This window comes from Nannospalax galili, unplaced genomic scaffold (assembly GCF_000622305.1).
Source record: "Nannospalax galili isolate Female #2095 unplaced genomic scaffold, S.galili_v1.0 scaffold1096, whole genome shotgun sequence".
Taxonomy (NCBI): domain Eukaryota; kingdom Metazoa; phylum Chordata; class Mammalia; order Rodentia; family Spalacidae; genus Nannospalax; species Nannospalax galili.
The window spans coordinates 1349478-1370735 of NW_008338289.1; the positions used below are offsets into that span (position 1 = coordinate 1349478).

The following is a 21258-nucleotide window of genomic DNA, read 5'->3' on the forward strand; positions in this document are numbered from 1 at the left end:
GATAGATAGATGATAGATAGATAGATGATAGATAGATAGATAGATAGATAGATAGATAGATAGATAGATAGATAGATAGATAGAAAAAGGTAAAATGGAGCCTTAGATTCCAACATTAGGAGAGTAAGATTACTGTTAAAGACAAGAGAGGCCGAGGCCCTAAGATTGTGAATTCAAGGATAGTCTGAGAGACACAGTAAGAGCCTGTTTCAAAAGAAAACAAACAAAAGCTGGTAAGATGGCTCAGTGGGTAAAAGCACTTGCTGCCAAGCCTGATGACCTGAGTTCAAGTCCCTGGACCCACATGGTGGAGGGAGAGAAAACCAACTCCTACAAGTTGTCCTCTGACCTCTACACATGCATTGTGGTACGTGCATGTACGCACGTACCCACAAATAAATAGATAAATAAACTTAAATGAACAACACCCAAGGAAGTTAATTAACTTCAAGTAAGGAACTGGGGTTTGTAGGGTAAATTCCAGCTGAACACTGGAACTGTTTCTCTGTACCCTACTTTCCACCCCAGCAATCCCTGATTGCCTGTGGTCACATAGAAATACGCACACTCTACTGAGAAAGGGTCTATCCAATGGAGTTTCCCAGGTAGTCACCTGGGAGGGGCTCCAGAAGGAATGATGCCCTGTTTGTACAGAAGGGCAGCATAATGCTTGCCACATGCTCTCCCCATAATGTGGGGAGAAGTGTCTAAAGACTGAAAAATAAAGCCTTGGAGCAGCTTAGAGAAGAGCAGAGGGGCTGCTTTCCTTCCCAGGAATAGGTGGCACTCTTGGGACGTGCAGGGAGGTGAAGGAGTACATACAGGCTAAGGCTGCTACTGTCTCAAGGATCTGAGGGAAGTCAAGAAGGTGTAGAGCCGTCATATCGGACAGAGGGAAGCCGATCTTCTAAAGAAGCTTAATAAGGCCCCTGAGTGGTACTGAATGTTCCACTGAGATCTGTGATTATGAAACCAAAGCAAGAATCAGTCAAATTAGTCATGTGGTATTGTCCAGGAATAATTAATTAGCTCAAGTAAAAGTACTGAGAAGGTGAAAATTCACATTCAATCAAGATTGCATATTTGCTTAATGAGTAAAACCCTGAGGAGTGAGCCTACGAAAGCCATTAACTGTGCAAGAGGCGATTTCAAGGATGGGTTGTCCACTGTAATCCGAGAAAGAAGGAAAATGAGAACAGTAAAGTGCCTGATGGTAAAAATGCATTAGGACTAAAGAATGCCAGTCCTGGGGCTAGAGAGAGAGCTCTGGCTAAGAGCACTTCACTGCTCTTTCAAAGGACCAGACTTTGCTTCCCAGAACCCATGTCTAGTGGCTCACAACCACCTGTAATTCTAGTGCCAAGGGATCTGGCACCCTCTTCTGGTCTTCATGGGCACCTGCATGTATGCACACATACAGGCACACATATACATATAAATAAATAATGAAATAAATCTTTTGAAAAATGAACAACAGTACTGGTTGAATTGTTGGAACAGAGTGAAGGAGGGAGAAAGATTGGAGGTGATTGTCAGATAACCAGCTGGGCACCGAAGTTAGTTTTCAGAGATCACGTGTCAGTCATGATGAAATGTTCATAATGTAGTCATGGTAATGAATAGTTTGGATGAGATAAAATAAAGTAATTGAAAAGGTAGAGAGACCAAAATTTACATGCAAGATGAAACCTCCATGTGGTAGAAATCTGGAAGAGGAAAGTAGAGATATGAATTTTGAATGGGTGAACCATTAAATACCTGAGATGTGGTAGACTCTTGATCTTCTCAAGAATTCTGCACAATATGACATATTTATCTCCATTTTACAGAAGAGGGTGTCTTGAATAATTGCCTAAAGAGTAAGGGTTGAGAAAGCTGAACCAAAGTTCCTTTTCATTTGAAGATTGTGAAATTCTTTCTATTCATTCCACTTTCACTGTTAAAATCAAATAATGGGGTCAAAGCATGGCCTCTATCTGCTAGTGAAGCCCGGAAGGGAAGATAAAAGGCATGTGTGGGGGAGGGAGGAATCAGAAGCTGGAAATCCTTAGTCTTCTGGACATCATTAGTTTCTCAACACATTCAATACCAATGTGATCTAACGGGCACATTAAGTGGGACTCAGAAAGGAAAGTATATCACCAAAACACAGAAGCTTAGAGCTAGAAGCAAATCAACAAAAGGCTTCATTCAACTCAATTTTTTCTTGGACAACTGACATTTTAAAAAATCAAATGGCTTGCCTAAGATGAGCAAGCCTAAGCCCAGTCACTCAAAACTGCTAACCCTTCACATCACACAGAATGTGGCTTTCTTTCTCTACCCCAAGACTGTATCTTGGATTAGATTAGCAGTTGAATCAAATCCACTTTGCTTCAGCATCTTCTCTGAGATGCATTTGGCATTCATATTGTGGCATCCATATTGTGATTTTACTGATGGCTGACTACCTTCAGATCCAGGAACAGTCTCTTTGTAGGAACGATAACTATTATCTGCTCTAAATCTTGGGTCAAATCTTGCAAAAACTCACCTTCCTGATGGAACCATTCTTAAGACTCTCTTGAAAAACTAGAAGTTGGGTACCTGTCACCAAGAAAAAAGTTCTAGTTATTGAGCATGAAAATGTGTGACAACAGAGGTGTTCTGCCTTGATTTCTGTTGCTGTGATAAAAGCTACTGGGGAGGAAAGGGTTTGTTTCAGCTTGTAAGTGACAGTCCATCAGGAAGGCAACCAGAGCTGAAGATCAAGGCAGAAACCTGGGAACAGAAACTGAAGCAGAGACCATGGAAGAATGCTGCTCACTGGCTTGAACCCCTGGCTTACTGTTACCCTCCTTCTACAGCCCAGACACACCTTTCCTGGGATGGTACCACCCACTGTGGGCTGGACCCTGTTACATCAATTGCTAATTAAGAAAATGCCTCACAGATGTGCCCATAGGCCAATCTGAAGGAGGAAATTCCCCAACTGAGGTTCCCTCTTCCCAGGTGTCATTGCACTGTATCAAAGTGGACAAAAACTAACCAGCACAAGAGGACCTTCACTATGGCTGTTGGGAAGGCAGGAAATGGGTAAAACTGTCCAGTCTTCTTCAGTAAAGGGAGGTTTGGCTTAGGGGTATATGTGCTCGGGCACCTTCCAGCCTCATGCTTCTAAAGTCTAAGGAAAGGAGCTGGCTAGAGGTGGAAAAGCAGGGAAGAATCAGGAAATGACTTCCTTCTCTTAATACTTCAGGAATAATTGATGACGGCCCATCAACATTACTAAACATTGTGTTAAGCATCCTTTGCCTTGAAGACATCAGCTTTCTAAAATGAGGGCTATTAAGGCAAGTGCCAGTGTAGGGCTTCATAAATTATGAATTACTAGTCACGATGAATACTGATAACCCTGTAATCAGGAGATAACTGGTAATTAGAAGCAACTCTTCTTTTGATTCAATTAACCACTAGGGGAAATTGAGTTTTGATATGGATTTGTATTTGAATGCTACAGTACTCTTTAAAATAAGGAAAATGACTGACAGGCCCAATACATGAAACATCCCTGCCAGATCGGCACTGGAAGAGCTCCCTCTGCTAGGGTTTAAAAAAAAAAAATCAATAAATTAAAAGAAGATCCCCCACCACATGTTATGGGAATAATTGCCATTGATTAGCTCAGCACAGAGGACGGGACAGAAAGCTTCCATTTCTGAACTCTGATCTTCTGTACCATTGGTTCAGACTCCTACTCCAACCAGTTTGACCAACTGGGAACCTGGGGTTAGGAAGCCGGTCAGTACCTACGCAGTGAGGAGGAGGCAGGATCAAACTGAAACACAGAGATTCTCATCTTCCAAACCACTTCTCTCTGTCTTCAGTCCATGAATCTCCATGACCCCAGAGGTGTGCAGGAGGCAGGAAGGAAATCCAGACTGACTCCTGTGCCTCTCTGCATCTCCAGTTCTAGTGAGATGTCAGACAAAAGCAGACTATATCCCCCAACAAGAGGTGTTCTAATAAAACCTAAGAAATTCTAGCAACTTCCCAGACAAAAAAACATTGCCAAGCAATGTGAACTTTAAAGAAAGGACATTTCATTTTTCCTAAAGGGTTTCCAGAATCTTGGGAGCCACGTCTTCTGATGGTTTCGGTAAATGTAGCACTCAGAATTCACCACTTGCATTACTAGAGGGTGACACAGTTCTCAGCCTATAGAGATAAATATTAATAACTATATCTACAACTGGGCATGGTTGTGCATACCACCTGTTAGAGCAGCACTCAGGGGGCCAAGGCAGGAGGATCAAGAGTTCAAGGTCTACCTAGGGTACATAATGAGACTGTCTCAAAAAGAATGCCAACAGTAACAACAATCAGCCTCTACTTGGTACGTTGCTCACAGTATGAGACATACAGTTGTTAAGATGCTAAACTGCTCCATGGAATGATTTCTGGCTCTATCTGATATTTATTTTAATTGTTAAAATGTATATTCAAAAATGTAATCAGTTCACCATTCATTGTAATTAACATAGTTTCTTAGCATGAAGCTTGGTTTTAAGAAATAATTTAAATACTAATTTAGAAATTTAAGTAAATAAGAGTCAGCAGTCAAATATGGCTGATATTTTGCAAGTAATTATTTGGTTCCTACTATGTCGTATGCCCTTTATAAAGGTGCCCTGCATTTCTCAAGAGTCAGCAGTCAAATATGGCTGATATTTTGCAAGTAATTATTTGGTTCCTACTATGTCGTATGCCCTTTATAAAGGTGCCCTGCATTTCTCTGGAGACTATATAATCATTTCTCTGAGTGAGTGGAATTGAACCTCCATGGGTTTGGTTTGGATTTTGAACCCTTTACTTTTGAACTAAATCCTCTCAGGATTTGAATTTTCAAGATTGTTGACAAATATCTGAAATTCTCCTACTTTGGACAGCAAACTTGGAGTGTCAAGATGCAGCAGCAGCAAGTGTAGACAGACTGTGTGTCTTTTTCCACCCTCCATTCAGGGACAACACAAAACATGTAGGAGAATGTTTATACCACAGGTATTGACAAATGCTTTATATTAGGATTTGGTTTTACTTATTCTGGAGACCCAGTTAGCAAAGAGTTTCCAAAACAAAATGGCTTTCAACTCTTTTTTTCAGTGCTGGGGATCAGACTCAGGGCCTTGGGCAAGCTAGGTACATGTTCTACCATTTCCACTGAACCATACTTTAAGGTACTCAGCTCTATCTTAAAATTTCCCTGCAAAAAATTGCTGTATTTCTATATAACCAGAAATATCAATAAAGATGATGGTGACAGGACACTATAGCCTGGCACCTTCAAAAGATGCTAGAGTTTTAAAGTATTTCTTTTATAAAAACTTTCTATCCACCAAAACAGCAACTTTTATAAGCCTGACCAAAAGAGATGCCCAGATAGTAAATTCTCCCATGACTCTAGTAAGCCAGTCTGCCCTTCATGCTGCACACCATTCTAAATCAACTGAAACCGAATAAAATCTAGATTCATAAGAAACATGGAGCAAATATCAAAGGAAACATGGCTTGTACTCAGGAGGCCAGCTACTCTGGAGACTAAGATGGGAACCCAGGTGTTTGAGCCTGAACAACACAGGGAAACCACATCTCACTAAAAAAATGAATAAACACCTGTTCTAAAAAAAAATTAAAAAATACAAAAAAGGAAATTAATACAGATATCAGAAAAAGAATAAGCAGGGCTGGAGAGATGGCTCAGTGGTTAAGAGCACTGACTACTCTTGCAGAGGACCCATGTTCAATTCCCAGCACCCACATGGCAGCTACGAACCATCCTTAATTCCAGTTCCAGGGGAATCTGAAACCCTCTTCTGACTTCCTCTGCACCACATACATGCAGGCAACACACTCTTATACATAATAATAATGATTAATAATAATAATTTAAAAAGGCAATAAGCAAACTGAAGATGATGTGGTGGGATGTGGTCACCGCCAGCGGCAGCCGCTCCTCCATTCTCATGGGTGCCTCTCCTTCGTTCTCACGGGGGTCAAGGCTGTTCCTCAGCTCGCCCTGAGGCCGCTCTTCTGCTTGCCCTGTGCTGCCTCCTGTGGTCACTGCTTCTGCCAGGTCCCGGACCCCAGGGCTGGTGATGAGACTGTGTCAGCAGTCAGACACAGGAGACCAGGTTCAGTGACACAAGTCTGCTTTATTGTAGGAAGAACAAGCTTATATAGGACAGCTGGTCCAATCACAGACCTCATTAGCATAACAGGTTTAGTGTGCTATCACAATACAGCAAGTAGGATACCTTATTAGCATAACAGACTTAGCATCCTAGTAGCATAACAGACTTAACATCCTATCACAGAATAGCGAGTAGGATGCCTCATTAGCATACTGGGTTTCAGATTACAGAGCCTGGATTTCTGGAAACCACGTGACCCTGACTGTTGCAGTATCTAAGTGTTGTAATTTGGATTTCCAAGGGTGGTGATTAGGGAGTGGGGAGCTCTAGGCATCAGTCTCATGATCTGCCAATGAGAACAAATATCACAAGACATTCTTTGTGGCTCCAGCGATCCGGCTCTTGCCTCAGGCCTGCTGTATGGCTGTCAATAAGACTTTCACCGTAGGCTCAAGCCTGTCTCCCACAGTGGGAGAGGGGAATGATCTTGCTAGGCAACCATCACTAACCCCCCTATAGCAAATACATATGTGCACTGAGTTTTCCTAACACTTTCTGGTCCTCCTGTTTTGCCTCAGCCAAGCAGGAGGATCCAGAGTTCAAGGCCATCTGTGGGAATAGAGATTTCAATGGCAATCTGCACTCCATAACCCTCCAAAATAAAAGATTAGAATACCAAGAAATGCTATTTCAATGGCAGAATGGTAGAAGATGAATGCTTTCTGTGTTTAGGGATTTAAATACATTTTCTCACTTTTTTTTTTTTTGGTCTTTTTGAGACAGGGTCTCCCTGTAGCCCCAGCTGGACTGGAACTCATTTTGTAGACCAGGCTGGACTTGAACTCACAGAGATCCCCTTGCCTCTGCCTCCCAAGTGCTGGGACTAAAGGCTTGTACCACCACATCTGGCTCAAAATATTTATTTTATTTTATTTTTATTTTATGTGTATGAGTGTTATGCCTACATGTGTGTGAGTACACCCATGTTGTGCAATGCCTGCGGAGGTCAGAAGGCATCAGGTTCCCCTGGAACTGGAGTTATGGACAGTTGTTGGCCACCATGTGGGTGCTGGGAATCGAACTTGGGTCCTCTGTAAGAGCAGTCAGTGCTCCTAACCACTGAGCCATCTCTCTAGCCCTCATTTTCTCACTTTTATACATGACAAATAGAACAATCTATGGGCCCTAGAGGATCTGACTTGACACCATGCTGGCCAAATTCTAAGACAGGACTTGACAGGTCTGCAAAGTCTAGTGTGAATTACAATAGGACTTCTGTTTGTCTCTGACTATTAAGCACTCTACTCTGGGTGAGCTTGCTAAGCAGGCATAGCTCAGCTCATGGATTTTTCTCTGCTTCCCTGGGCTGTAAATCTTACCTGAGAAAGTTTCTTATGTAGAAAGCATCTAGACTTTACAGAAACATAGAGATATAGTCAATTTGCTACCAAAGGTGTTCACTATCATTAATTCTTTGTAGTACTGATCACATAAAAGCAAGCGGGTCCATATCTCAACAAGAAATTCCAATTGCTGCTTTTTCTCCTAGGCTACAATAGCACCTTCTGTTCTTGCCCTGGATTCAACTGTGAGACACCAAAAAAGAGAACTGGTTTAATATTTGGAAACTAGATTGTAATCTTTGTTTCTTTCTTGTGTCTATAACAAAATAGCCAAGGTTGGGTAGTTTATAAAGTTCTCCACACTTTTAGCACCATACTGCACAGTGCTTCATGATGTCAGTCCTTCTCCTTCCCCTCCTAACATTTAGCATCTCCTATAGAAAAATGATAGCACTGAGTATACCTCTACTTCTGCCCCTTTCCCTGAGATCCAGGCTCTAGAGTGAGATTCTTCTTTTTCCAACACCTGGTAAAGTTCAGGGAAGTTGCAGGCAAATTCTTTCCCCATGGCTGTTGTTTGAATGAACCTCCCATATACATTTTTTGGAAACTTAATCCTTAAGCTTGTGCTTCTAGCATTTGGAGCTGGAGTTTTGGTTGAATCGTAAGGTCTCTGCTCTCATCGATGGATCAATTCATTCACCTATTAATAGACTGTTCGGTTAGTGGGCTTGCTCAAGAATGGCTCTGGTATAAAAGCCAGTTTGGCTCTGTCTAACCAGGTGATGCTCCTCCCATGTTTAGTTCAGCAAGAAAGCCTTTCCCAGAAGCTGAGCAATGCTGATACCATGCTCAGGAACTTTCCAGCCTCCAGAGCCAAGAGCTAAACAAATATGTGTTCTTTACAAATTACTCAGTGGTCTAAATCATTACCAGTCAAATGAAATGTAAAAATTCTCACACACTTTGGGCCCATTCCAGAGGACCTTCTGAAATTTTGGTCCAAATCTTCCTTCTTTGCTCTTTTGAAACTCCCTATAACCTCATTACTTCAGATAATCCCTCCTTTCTGAGTTAGAGAAACTGCTAGAGTTTGGATCTGCAATGTCTTGTAAAGGTCCTGTGCTGCAGACTCAATCCCCAGGTTGGTGGAAGCTAGAACAGGTGGGTTTCTTGGGAAGTTTGAGGCCACTGAGGATGTGCTCTCAAACAGGACTGTGGGGTACTGGTCTCCCCTTTCTTTCTCCTTTTTGATTCCCAGCCATGAAATAAGCAAACTTTATCCACCCTGCTTTCCCACCATGGTATGTGGCCTCAACATAGGCCTTACAGTAAAAGGGTCAAGTGAAACCTCCAAAACCGTGAGCCAAAATAAACCTCTGCTGTCTTTAATTTGATAATCCCAGGAAGCTGATACTGAGATACACTGCAATCCTGTCTACTAGGAAGAGTTTCCTTCCTCAAACTCTGAAGTTGCCCATTCTGCTGGGGGCTGGCAAGCAGAGTGGAAACTTCTGTGAACAGGACCAATTTGAGTTTTACAAATTCTTCAGTCACAGGGAGTTCTCCATATGGCCGTAAGTGTAGGTTGGAAGGAAAGCAGAAGTAAAGCAAGAGAAGGCACATTTGGAGTGTGAACCATGTAGTCATGTAAAAATTATCTCCTTCAGGGCAGACTCAGATCTAACCCTGCAACTGCTTCCTATGCCTGGCACTGAAGACCTAATTTCATGGCTGGCTGTGTCACACAGCCTCAGTTCATGGTGATACATTTATATAAATGCTACCAACAAGTTGGGAACCTTTTCTCAAAGAATAGATGTTCACTTCAAACAGTAGCATGACAGTAACCTCTAAGAACTGTTAAATACTCTGAGCGAAAAGGGAAGAATGGGAACAGGCTCACTAGAGAATCATTTTTCTGGCATCTACACCAAGCAAATATTTGGAGCCAATTGCTAAATTTGATCCAAACAAGACACTCAATATCCAGAAAGACTCACCATACACTGTGCCTCTTCCTTAGTGAGAGAAGATACAGTATTCAGTAACATACATGCTTCTATTGAAAAATACAATGACCTAATACCCTTCTGACCATTTAAGCCCTAGGAACCTAACGTATGTATTAGCAATACCTTTGATTCATGTGTTTTACCAGAACAACTGGTGAATGTAGGTACGCCCTGCCCTCTGGGCCTATCAGCATAATGTCTCCAAGAGCAGGCATCCAGGGCATACACTCCAGAGTTATGTCTTGGCTTTAGTCTTTGTGGACTCAATGGTGGCACAGAGCCAGAGTTGATGGATCTCCAAAACAGGATGTCAAAGGTGTATTGCTGATCTCCTCAGGCGAAAGCAAATACTTCCGGTGTTTTCCCTTGTTGAAATGGATAAAAATCATTTTGACTGGAAAGCCTATCCTTCCCTGAACCAGCCAGTTCTTGGTGGCAGCAAAGTCCATCCCAGAGCACGCTTTTGTGAAAATGTACAGTCCAGAGCTATATTGTTTTCCCTTGGCCACAAACCCCATGGAACAGTAAGATAATGCCTTAATCTTCCTAGGTGCAGGCTCCAGGCAAGTGTGGACCATCCCTAAAGCTGAGAGCCCACAAAATTATTTAAGCTAATCCATCCCAAACTGACTGAACTTCACATAAATGAATAATAATAAAAAAAAAACCCAACATCCAAATAGGTGATCACTGCATACAAGATCTTTACAATATTTTTCCCAATCATAAAATTTTCAATGGATATAGATCTACAATGGAAATGTCATCTTATTAAATTTCTTATTTACCATAACATACAGGATCAAACAGGCTTTATTTTTTATTTGTTCTACTGGCCAAGTTGGGAAATATATCAGAACAAAATAAAGCATCATTAGACAGTCTATTCAAACATTTGATTGCAGCATAATCTGAAATTCTCTCCCAAATGGAATTTTGCTTGCATCAACTTTTCTGTGGATGTGGGTCACCAATCTCATCACCAAAGCCCAAAGACATTCTACAACCCCAAGATTTCATTTCATCTTTCTAGCAAGATGGTTTCTCCCAATCAAACAAGCATACTTACTGTAAGCAGATGCCAGAAGGAACTTACCAGACATATGTGATACTGCATACAGAGCTGTTTACTGGATGTGCTCACCTTCTCCCTCATTCAAATGCTCAAGATTTTCCTCACTGATTCATAATGGAACAATCTGATTCATATTGCAAGAAACCATGTTTTCTAATGTGATAGCTTTAATCAAATTCCCCTTTCCATTCATCCATGACTGCTTGGTAGTCTCTCTCTCTCTCTCTCTCTCTCTCTCTCTCTCTCTCTCTCTCTGTTGTATGCCTGTGTGTGCACATGCGTGAGGGGGATATGCTCACTGTGTGTGGAAGCATGGAGAGACCAGAGGTCAACGCCAAGTGTCTTCCTATATTACTCTTTACCGTCCTGCTTTCTCTTTTTAACTTATTTATTTCTTTTTCTTAGACAGGGTCTTATACTTGGCCTTGGACTTGCCATTTCAGCTGGCTGGCCAACAAGTCCCCAAGATCCATTTGTCTCTGCTTTCCCAGTGCTGGGGTTACAGGTGTGTGCTGCCACATCCAGCTTCTTGTGTGGGTGCTGTGGATCCAACTCAGATGCCCACGTTTGTGCAGCAGGGACTTTACTCACTGAGCCATTTCCTTGCCTCCTCATTCTTGAAGAGCTCATAATTAAAAAATGACCTTCAGGGGCTGGAGGGATAGCTCAGTGATTAAGAGTACTCACTGCTCTTGCAGAAGACTTGAGTTTGCTTTCTAGCACCCACATTGGGTATCTCACACCCACCTATAACTCTAGTTCCAGGGAATCTGATAGCCTTTTCTGGCCTCTTCTGGCACCCACACACATGCATGTGTACATGCTAATGTGCACACACATACATACACATAAAATAAAAGATAAGGACTGGGGAGATGGTTCAGCAGTGTTAAGAGCACTGATTGCTCTTAAAGAGCAGTTCCCAGCACCCACATGGCAGCTAACAACAATCTGTGACTCCATTTCCAGGGGATCCGACACTTCTAGCCTCTTTGGATATTGCACAATATGGGTGCACTTGCATACATTCAGGCAAAACACTCATACATATAAAAAATAAAAATAAAAATTTAAAATGGCATTCAGAAAGAAAACTCCCTAAGGCCGTTGCAACATGCCTGTCCAACTACAGTGTAAAAACCACATCACACTGAGTTCACCCAAGCACACTGAGATCAGGAAGCGTCTCCCAATCAGGCTTGAAGGAAACGTTTATGGCCTTTCAAGCGCAGTCTGTAAAGGCCTTCTGTAGTGCCTCTAATTTACATAATGTGCTTTAATGGCCAGCTGAAGGCAGCTCCAGATTGTGCCCTGGGATATAAGAAAAGAACAGGTAATGCCAGCCCAGCATCTGTGAAACAAAATCCTCTAAGTACAATTCTGAATGATGGCTCTCCCCTGAATGCTCTTTCTGGGCCATTCAGTCCAAGATTATATGAATTAACCAATAAAACCAGTAGAAGCACAGAAGACCTCATCCCTGAAATGTTGTAAAAATCCATTCCAAAAAGTAAGTCCAGATTCCAAATAACATGAACTTATAAATCCTCTCGGGTTCTCCTGAACAAGACATTTTCGATTTGTCCCTATATCTGTGCCTCTTGCACTTGGATCCTGGGTGTCTTTAGAGATTCAATAGGACACATGGTGGGAGTCATAATCTTTCTTCTCCACTGGAGACGCAGCTTCCTCTCTCAAGGCAAAGGCTCAACACAGTGTTTTAGAAAATTATCAGGATCTTTGTTTTTTAAGGTAGGGTCTTACTTTGTAGCCCTAGCTGGCCTAGAACTCTCCACATAAACCAGGCTGGCCTGGAAACTCACAGAGCTCTACCTACCTCTGGAACTGTGATTGAAGTCCTGTGCCACCCTGCCTGGCCCAACAGGATCTTAGAAGTCCCTTTAAATCTTCTCACCTAGCTCCCCGGTCAGAGCTGAAATTTTCAGGGAGACACCTAGTCAGATTGTAAATTGCACAGGAATGTCAATCAACCTGTATAGTAGCTTTGGGATTTAATTATTTTACTGTACCATTGTGTAGGATAAACCAACATTCAGTGCCATTCAGTACAAGATAATAGGAATTTACAGCCTGTATCCCTAGTAAAATCCACCTATGTAAAATCTGGCAGCCAACACATAGTCACAGATCTCAAGCCAAAAGCAAACTCAAGCATTTTAAGTCATGATTGATAGGAAATAAGCCTTAAATCACAAATGAGTTCACATGGCCATATAAATTATTTATAAATAGCATAAAACATTTCTTACAATGTTTTTAAGTATTTCCTCTTCTATTATACTTTATTTTGAAATCATTAGTCCTGACCACACCATGATATATTTCAACCACAGTCTCATGAAGATGTTGAGTTTTATGGCCTATCTGGAGAATAATACTCAAAAGTTTGAGATATCTATTAAAATACCATATGGTGTTAAAACAGCCATTCTACACTTACGCTTCTTCACATTTTTCTTTTAAAGGATTTATTTCTATTATTTCTAATTGTAGGAAGGGCTTGTACACCTGAGAATGAGCACCTGTGGAGATCAGAGGCCTTGGATTCCCTAGAGCTGGAGTTACAGGAGGTTATGAGTCATCTGACATGGTTCTGGGAACAGAACTCGGGTCCTTTGCAAGACCAGTCTGCACTCATAACCACTGAGCCATCTCTCCAGGCCCTCTTCATATATTTTTCATCCTCTTTAAATTGGTTCCAAGCCACAGCCACCAACCAAGCATGGTGGCTCATACCAACTGGGAGGATCATAAGCTCAAAGCCAACCTGAGTTACATGGGGAAACTTTGTCAAACTAAAACCAAAGACCAAAGAACAAGTAAGTCACAGTGACAGTACATCAAGAACACCCCCTTGATGGTGTCCTCGGTCCTCCCCGACTAGGTAGGCAGTTCCTAACTTGACCCTATGTATTTTGACAAATAAATGAGAATTTTACTATTTTTTCTCTTTAGATTCAAAAGCTGATTCTAGTAAGCCACATTTCCTGTAACGGTGACTTTATACTTTGCTGTAGTGGACATCTGTTATTGATCTCTGGAAAAAAACCTTTCTTTGAGACATATCTCCTATTCTGCCCCATGTGTTCCAGTCAAAGTGTCCTATTATCCTGACCCCTACAAGGCTGGAACACCACTCCAGCATAGGTCAGTAGATTCTCCACGAATCTGAGGTTAGAGAAACACCTAAGGGCAAGCATGTGAATATTCCTGAAACCAACCGAGGCTCCTGAGTCACCTGACTCTTAGCTTTTGATTCTTAGAGGAATCGCTGTGCACCACCCCCCAGATATGACACTTTGGCATGAGAAATATTTGACACTGAAGACAATTAAGAAATAGCAGACACAGGAACAACTGCCTGCCCAAAAGCAGAGCACAGAATTTCCTTCCCTGCCCCTCCCTCTGTACCATGAGGAAGAGAACTGCTTTTATCACAGGAGACAGAAAGTCCGGCACCAAGATGAGTCTGCACAAACAAGCTTTACCAAAATAGCCCTTATCTTCCATTAGGCTGGCACACATAGTTACTCACTACCACTCCTTCAAGCCCAAACTCTTTTCTCTTCATTTACAGTCCTTGTTACAATGGTGTGCTTTCCCCTGGGCTACCCACCTCTTGGGGAACAGTACAGTTTCTTTTCTATAAAGCCCCCTACATACATAAAAATATTTACTTTGTTTATATATCTTTGTCAGTTTAAATCACAGACCTCAGAAAGTAGAAAGAAAACACAAAAGGAGAAGGAAAAGTTTCTTCTTCTCTTACCCAGGTTAGCCGCTCCATTTAAAACCAGGGCTTGAGGAAAAGTTTGATTTGGCAACCCGCAGAATCCTTACACTACAACTGAGCCTGATGGCCTCCATTACCCAGACAGGAACTCCTTGGTGATTGAGATACTTGCAGGAAAACTCCAGATATTCTGTATAATCTGACTAATGGATTTTGGAGTAGGGAACATTTTCAATGCTAAATACCACCCACTTCTTTTTTGTGTGTGGTAATGGGGAGCAAATCTTACCACCAAATGTGCTAAACGTGTACTCTGCCACTGAGCACATCCTCAGCTCATTTATTTATTTATTTTGAGATGAGACTGATGGGAAAATAAAAAACTCCACATCCATCAGAAATGTTTAGACTGCATAGTTATCACCCTGAGTGCCCACCATTATGGACAAGGCTTTCTCAGCATGAACACTGTAATGCATCTTTGGACATTATGAGAGAAGCTGCATAGTCGTGCTTGGCTAGGATTAAAACCCGGGGGTCTGAAGCAGCATGGAGTTGAGGAGGTGCTGTTTGATCCTGCTCGGACATCTAAAGCAGGAGAGAGACAAAGCTACCCCCGATGCCTGGGGGAGACAGAATGGTTTTCTATGCATCAAGCATATCTGCCAAATGATGTCTCTCCTTTCTCTTCAGACTAGGGAATGCTTTACTTTATGCCATCTCTGATGACTTTTAGCTCATCTCTGAAGTAATCCTTTCATATTACATTAGTCCTTCCAGCCACTAACATGTTAGCACTATTAGAACAACACTCCTGGGCAGGGTAGTACAAGTCTTTAATACCAGAACTCAGGAGGCAGAGATGGGCAGATCTCTGTGAGATCAAGGCCAGCCTGGTCTACATAGTGAGTTTCAGGCAGCAGGGGCTTACAGGGAGACCCTGACTCAAAAACAAACAAAACAAAACAAAAAAGGACAAAACAACACCAACAAAAATTTCAAGGAGGGCTGGGGATGTAGCTCAGTTGGTAGAATGCTTGCCTAGCATGCACGAAGCCCTGTAATGGATACCAAACCAAATTAACCAGGCGAGGTAACACACAGCTGTAATCTCAATACTCAGGAGACAGAGGCAGGAGAATCAGGTATACAAGGTCATCCTTGGCTACATGGTATATTCAAGGCCAGCCTGAGCTACATGAGACCTATGAAAGGAGAGAGAAGTGTGAAATGGCACATACCTTTAATCCCAGCACTCAGGAGGCAGATGCAGGCAGATCTCTGTGAGTTCAAACCAGCCTGGTCTACATGATGAGTTCCAGGCCAGCCAGGGCTATATAGTGAGTCTCTCTCTCAAAAGAAACAACAAAAAATGAAAGGACGGGTCTGGAGAGATGGCTCAGCGGTTAAGAGCACTGATTGCTCATGCAGAGGACCAGGGTTCGATTCCCAGGACCCACATGGCAGCTACGAACCATCCTTAACTCCAGTTCCAGGGGAATCCGAAGCCCTCTTCTAACTTCCACGGCATTGCACGACACGGGCGCACTCACATACATGCGAAACAAAAAACAGAAAGGAAAAAAGGAGGGGGGTGGGGGAAGAAAGGAAGGAAGGGGGAAGGAAGGAGGGAGAAAAGGAAGGAAGGAGGGAGGAAGGAAGGAAGGAGGGAGGAAGGAAGGAGGGAGGAAGGAAGGAGGGGGAAGGAAGGAGGGAGGAGGGGAGAGGGAGGGAGGGAAGGAGATTGGCTTTCCAGTTTAACTTGGAAGTAGAAGGCTGGATAAATCCCACTGCCTTTGTATGAAGTTCACCTGTTTCCTGTTGGATGTCCCATTTGTGACTTGTTCATAGTTTTCTTCCAAAGGAAGGAAGGAAGGAAGGAAGGAAGGAAGGAAGGAAGGAAGGAAGGGGGAAGGAAGGAGGGAGAGAAGGGAGGAAGGGAGAATCGGTTTGGAACACTGGTGACAGAGAAAGAAAACCGGAAGGCAGGTGTGGGTGGCCTGGGGCAGAGACAACTAGTTTCTTGTGCAACATCTATTTTCTCTTGTCTATCACTCACAGAACCATATAATGTTTCAGGGGGAGCTTCCTTAAGACTACATTTCCTGGATTTCCTTGCCAGTGGGGCCACCAATGATCCATAAGCAGAAAGGAAGCTTCCCTATCGTTTCCTTAAAGGAACAAACTCAGTTGAGAGTTGGGCCCTCGGTCCGCCCTTTATCTTCTGGATTCCACACCCAGACCACGTGGCTGTGCCTGGCTCCCTGACACCCTGAACTCCTCAGCCTGATCTTAGCTCTGGACTTCCAGGTCTTTCTTGTGGGTTTTTTTTTTTTTTCTTTCATCCTCACACATGCAAATGCACCCCTGTTTTTGCTGTTGTATTTATGTGAACCCAGTTCTATATGTCCACACCTCTACCTCAGGACTAACCACTGCTCACACATCCCCTTCATTCCTGCATGCTGCCACATCCTGACTGTAGCAACAGGCATTGAATTCACCATCGGTGCGATGGTGATGGTACTCCCCAAACACTATGTGTTGAAGATTTGGTCCCCAACTGACGATGCTGTAGCAAGGTGATGGAAACTTTGGAGGTCAGGGTTTACCAGAAAGGAGGCAGGTCACTGGCATGTGTCCTTGAATGATATGCTGGGACCCTGGTCACTTTCATTATTTCTCTTTGCTTCTTGTGTGCCACCAAGCAAGCAGAGAGCAGCCTCCTTTGCCACAAGCTTCTATGGTCAAGTCCAAAAGTCTCTGGGCAAGCCATGAACTGAAACTTCTGAAGCTGTATGTGCCCAAATCAACCTTTCCTCCTTTTCAGTTGATTGTCTCGGGTATTCAGTCACAGAAACAGAAAGCTGACTAACACACATGGGGACCTAGGATAGATCACAGAACATCTCCAGGTCAGATGATGTAGTTGAGCAATGAACTTAAGATTCCTTCCCAATTCCCTCCTACACACACATGCTCTTTCTCCCACTCGTGCCTGTCTATGTCTTTCCTAATTAAAAATACAGACAGCAATCAGGACAGTGGCCTTAGAAAGCACCATCTGTGTGTCAGGCATAGGCAGTACATTTTGTCCCTTGATCCTCCTTATCTGTCTCTACAAATAAGATCAATAGGACGATTCTCCCTGCTTTGGTAAAAGAGCAGAGCAATAGAGCGATGTTCCAGGAAGCTAATACAGAAAGACGGATGTGACTCCAGGACCCAGGCCATAGCCACTGAACTTGGCTGAGCCAGAGCCAGAAGTGTATGTCCCATGGTAGAGAGTTGGTGCTAGAGTTCTAAATTCAAACTCTGAGGCCCCTTTTATGAGTATTTCCCAGAGGGGCATGTGATGAAGGCTTAAACCTCAGGATGTGGCTACTGAGGAGTTTCATGAGCCTTTTTTTTTTTTTTCATTTTTATTGAATTTTTGCAATTTCCATACGGTATAATTTGATGACATTTATATCCCCTCTCCCACCCACACCTTCCCACATTACCCACACACACTCATTTCAATGTACTCTCTCTGTATAATGAAGCCTATAGAGCCTTTGAAGCTAGGTCCTATGGAAAGCCAGCAGGTCACTAGGGCATGCCCTCAAAAGGGCATGGGACCCAGTTTCTTCCTCTTCCTCTCAGTGTCTCTGTGTTTGCTGTACCACACACTCAGTCATTATGAACCACCCTTGTGGTTCATAAAAAGCCTGAAGTTATGGGGTCATTTGTTCTTAAAGTGGAACCCAGGGGGCTTGGAGAGATGGCTCAGCAGTTAACAGCACTTGCTGCTCTTGCAGAGGACCCAGGTTCAATTCTCAGCACCCACAATGACAGCTAACAACCATCCTTAACTCCAGTTCCAGGGGATCCAATGCCCTCTTCTCACCTCCATGGGTGTTGCATGTTTGTGGTACACTTACATACATGCAAGCGAAGCACTCATCCATATAAAATAAAAATAAATCAATCAAAAATAAATGAAGGTGAGACCTCCAAAACCATGAGCCAAAGTTCTAACAGCCTCAGGAACGTTCCTGTTAAAGAAAGCTAACAGAGAAGCCAACTTTGTTTGTTTATTTATTCATTTATTCATTTATTTATTTTTTGATTTAATAAAGTTTTATTTTTCCAAATGTACAGTTGATTGAACCTATTTAGGCATCTTCACCAGCAGCTGGGGCATCGTCACCCTTTGTGTTTCTGGCGTAAATTACTTGGACTCTGTGTTTTGAAACCAGTTTGATAAGTCCTTTACTAAGGAGTGCCTGAAGGGCTGCCCTGGCCTGGGAACCTTGAATTTTCAGTCTCTCAGAGACCACGGCTGGGGTAATAAGTTTATAGTTGGGAACTTCCTTACAGAGTTTGTATGTATAGCCTTGTCAAACAGGACCAGGTTGTTGAGCTTGTCCCTAACTTTGCCTTTGGACCACTTCTTCTTTTTGGCCAAGCCCCCAGACTTGTTTACTGGGTCCTTGTCTTTCTTAGCCGATTTCCCAGCGTCCTCCTTCTTGTCGTCCTTGGGCAGCATTGCGAAGGTCCGAGAGCAGTGGCAACCACTACAGCCTCGCTAAGATGTCGGACATAAAGCTCATTTATTTATTTTAAGATAAGGTCTCAGGTGGCTCCAGGTAACCTCAAACTCACAATATAATTGAAGATGGCCTTGAACTTTTGATCCTCCTCCTTGTGCCTCCCAAGTGCCAGGATTTCAGGCACGTGTCCTGAGTCCAACGTTTTAAAGTTTTGAAAACAATACCGACATTTAATAAACAATTATTGTCAGCGATTATTCTTCTTGCCAAAGGTTTTTGGTCACTGTTTCTTCCTACAAGCAATATCCCCTTGTGGCTACAATATACTGATATCGTCTTTTAAAATTAAACAAAAACCAGTGCAGAAGCTGGGGCGGGGGGCAAGACAAAAGAAATGACACTAAGTAAATAACTTAGACAAATTTATTTTTCAAACCTTGACATGGAATTTAATCTCTTCAAACTATGATTGCTTCTGAGAATATTTTTCCTAGATGCAGAATTCAAAAAAGAGCTTTAGCAGGAATTCACTTAAAAATTCCACATTGGTAATAGCATGGTCTGCAGATAGGATGCTGTTGGGTGAAGAAACATCACTGTTCCTAGGCAACACAGTGGAAGCAACCAAGCAGAACCAAACAACAAACCAGAGGTGGATGTCAGGGCCTGTGAGTTTCTCCTCCCTTGCTTCTGTGACCTTGAGCCAGCCACTGTGCTTCCTTAAGTGTGGATGACAAGCTCAGCTTTGTTTTCACAAAGCACTTTCTAAAAGGTACCTGCCAATAAAATGCATAGTTAAAACACGAGGTGGAAAGTTTTAGCAATTAGATAACTGCCTGCCCATTAATATGCATGTGTGGTCTTGGCTTTCATGAATTATTAAGAATTCTTCAATCAGAGTTTGTGAGAATATAAATTAGGGCCAAATTTGTGTTCTATATTAAGGTTGAAAAATACACAAATCTCAAGAGATTCCAGGTCTGAGAGCTATAATTTATATGAAGATACAAATAACTTTGAATATAATTGTTCTACCCATAGTTATTCCAGACTAAATTAGCTTAATTTAGATATATTTGAAGCCTACTTAGCATCGCATTAGAGAGATGACCCGGGAATCCCTAAGTTTCATGTACCACCCCTGCATGACTAATTACTATCATCTTCATTGTTAACAACAAAATGATGAAAACCTAACTAATTATTTAATAGAGTGGTTGAGCCCCAGGAAATATCTGGGAACCCCCTTCCTTCGTTTTCCTTGACATAAATTAATCAAGCATCGGACATGAATATCATTCATTTTTGTTCTTTGTTCTATGAGACATGGTCTTATTTACCCTGCTGGCCTTGAACTCCTAATCTTCCTGCCTCAGCCCCTCAAGTGATCTGATTACAGTCATAGGCCACAACACCCAATTAATCACCATTTATTTTTATGGTGATCAATAGAGCTCATAGGTATTTTGAAAAACAGATTCTCATTTCAGTTTTTTACCTGATCAATGGGATTAGTTTCAAAGAACAATGGAAGTCAGACTGTCACAATGCCATTTCTTATATTGTGCCTTTCTTGTTGTTTTATTTATTATTAAGACTGGATCTCCCTGTAGCAGTCCCAGCTGGCCAGGAACTCACTATGTAGACCAGGCTGGCCTCAATCTCACAGAGATCTGCCTGCCTCTGCCTCTCAAATGTTGGGATTAAAGATGTGCACCACCATGCCCTGTTTGTTGCTTTTGTCTATTTTTCCTTCCTTCCTTCCTTCCTTCCTTCCTTCCTTCCTTCCTTCCTTTTTTGACTTATTTGTTATGTGTATGAGTGCTATGCTTGCATGTGTGTAAGTGCGCCTATGCTGTGCAGTGCCCTCAGAGGGCAGAAGAAGACATTGGATACCCTGGAACTGAAGTTATGGAAGGTTGTTAGCCACCATGTGCATGCTGGGATTCGAACCTGGATCCTCTGCAAGAGCAGCCAGTGCTCTAAGTGCTTTCTTATATAGTACAGAACAACCTGCCCAGGGGGTGGCATGGCCAGAAGTGGACTGGGCCCTCCCACATCACTTAACAATCAAGAAAATACTCCACAGACATGGCCACAGGCCAATCCAATGGAAGAAATTCCCCAATTGAGGTTCCTGCTAACCAGGTGTGTCAAGTTGACAACTAAAGCTATCCACCACAATGTCTATACTAGAATTTCTGAATTTCACTGAAATCAATGGAAAAATCAGAAATATTTTTGTACAATTAATTGTGTAATGCAATAAAATATCTGCTGAAATTCTCTTCTTTTAATAGGGTTGGTTTTTTTCAAGAAATTGAAGTGAGCAGTGATTCTTTTGGTGACTTCAACTCTCCAGTCCC

General features: G+C 42.5%; 1 pseudogene; it reads right to left on the reverse strand.

Moving 5' to 3' along the window:
- Positions 1-18468: 18468 nt before the first annotated feature.
- LOC103734198 lies at positions 18469-18888 on the reverse strand (annotated as a pseudogene).
- Between the last annotated feature and the right edge of the window lie 2370 nt (positions 18889-21258).